Source organism: Nyctereutes procyonoides, unplaced genomic scaffold (assembly GCF_905146905.1).
Source record: "Nyctereutes procyonoides isolate TBG_1078 unplaced genomic scaffold, NYPRO_anot_genome, whole genome shotgun sequence".
NCBI lineage: Eukaryota > Metazoa > Chordata > Mammalia > Carnivora > Canidae > Nyctereutes > Nyctereutes procyonoides.
In genome coordinates this window covers 64,206,537-64,208,775 of record NW_026575135.1, presented here as the reverse complement: position 1 = coordinate 64,208,775, position 2,239 = coordinate 64,206,537, and the positions used below count along the sequence as shown (strand labels likewise).

Below are 2,239 nucleotides of genomic sequence, written 5' to 3'. Positions count from 1 at the left end.
GTCTCCTCTCTTTTTTTCTTGGCTAGTCTGGTCAAAGGTTTGTAAATTTTGTTTTGCTTTACAAGAAACGCATGCTTAATTTTGTTGATCTTTATCCTTTTCCTTTCTATTGTCTATGCTATTTATTTATTCTTTGATGTTACTTCTTTGTTTCTGTTAACTTTGTGCCTCATTTTTTTTCTTTTTCTACTTCCTTGAATTGTCAACTGAGGCTATTTGACCTCTTTCTTCTTTCTTTCTTTTTTCTTAATGTTAAGTGTTTATTACCATAAACTTTACTCTTGATCTGCTTCCAGAGTACGACCGCCCGTGGCTCGTTCGTGGTTTATCCTCAATGAGCCTAATGTTTCTGCCATTTATTTCTGTACCGTCCAGTTTATCCAAAGCAGCTTCACGTCAGAGCAGGAACGGCCTTCAATCACGCCTCGTTGGCGCGTGCTTCGTGAGCATCCGCATGGGTCCCTTCACCCGCTTGTCTCATGAAATCCTTTAAATCCTGCCAACAGCAACGACTAGAAAGATTTTCTACAATACGCCTGAATTCTGTGGAACAGGCGGTCCGAATTTGTCTCTGCCAGAGGTTCTCCGCCTGCCGAATCGGCCTCCACCACTGCGGCTTCCGTAGCCGTAGCCGTAGCCGTTGGCGCTCCCGGCGTGCTCCGGCGTGCTCCCGGCGTGCTCCCGGCGTGCTCCCGGCGTGCTCCACGGCCCCGTGCTCGCTCGCCGCCGAGCTCTTTGCCCTTCAGCCCCTCAACGGCGGCGTCGGCGTCGCGGGACTCCTCCAACTCCACGAAGCCGTGCCCATTTCTGAGGTCTGTTTCGAGGAGGCGGCCACAGCGCTGGATGTCCTTCTCCCGGACGTTGCAGCTCAGGCGTCCTGTGTAGACGCGCGGCATGTTGGTGGCGGGCAGGGGCCCCGAAGGCTGGCTGTTGAGCGGCGGCCGCAAGGCGAAAGCCGCGGGACGGGGCGGCGAGGGCGACGGCGAGGGCGAGGGCGACGGCGAGGGCCCGGACACGCGCCTCCCACCGCAGCGGCGGCCAAGTCCAGCTACGCAATCGCTTTCCCTTTTCTTAATGTAAGTGTTTATTACTATAAACTTTACTCTTAGAACTCCTTTTGCTGCATTGCGTACATTTTGGTATGTTGAGTTTCCATGTTCATTTGTCTCAAGATATTTTTTTTGAAATTTCCTTCTTGATCGCCTCCTTTGACCTGTTCTGGAATGTGTTGTTTGATTTCCATATATTTGTGGATTTTCTGATACTCTTCTTACTAATGATTTCTAGTTTCTTACAACTGTGATTAGAAATGATCCTTGATATGATTGCAGTCTTCTTGTGTTTAGGTCTTGTTTGCTGTAGGTCTCTCCTGCTGAATGCTCCCTTCGCCCTTGAGAAGAGTCATAAGCATCCTGATGCTGTTGAATGGAATGTTCTCTGTACTAATGTTGATAAAAACATCTGTTGAGTTTATATAATATTTTGAGTAGAGTTCTAAGCTCTTTGTATTTGCATTGCCTTTCTATCTTCACTGTCCTCAGACAGTTATTCTTTACATTTTTTCAGATGAGAACCAACAGGTTAAGTTACGTGTTTAAGTTCACGTAGCACAAAGTGTGAATACGTTCCTTGCCATCTTTTAGAAGTAAAGTTGCAGTTTATCATTTGATCCAATAGCAGGTCACAATACAGTCATGACTATTTTTTGTATACTCTCTCTTTTTGAAAAGAATCTCTCTCCTTTGAACATAGGTGATTTTAATGATCCTTTTCCTTAAGACCCTCTCCCAACTGCACAATTCTCCAACACTCTAGTTCTCTAAAAGTAATCAAGTAGTCATTTCTTAAATATTTATTGGGCTTTTATGATGTTCTAGGTACTATGCTAAGCCCTGGAAATAATAAAATGAAAAATATAAAACAAAGAGCCAAAACCCCCTGAGCTATATATACCTGAGCTCAAGGCACATTCCACGGCAGCCCTTGACAAAGGTTGTGAATACCTGGAGATAGCGATTAGTGGGAGCCCTCTGAGAAGCTGCGTGCCCCAGAGACCTTAGTTATAAGGCCCTTGGGTGATAGGACTATTGTATCAGTTGTCTGTGACAAGCTGTATGACTTCAAGAAATGGAAATTTATTCACTTATAGTTCTGAGGAAGTCCAGAATCACAATGTGACCACTTTTGGTTTCCTCAGTGGGTTCTGAGGGAAAATCTCTTCATGCCTAGCTCCTAGCTT

General features: G+C 45.5%; 1 pseudogene; it reads right to left on the bottom strand.

Moving 5' to 3' along the window:
• Positions 1-252: 252 nt before the first annotated feature.
• Positions 253-902, bottom strand: LOC129494631 (serine/arginine-rich splicing factor 6-like; annotated as a pseudogene).
• Positions 903-2,239: the final 1,337 nt, after the last annotated feature.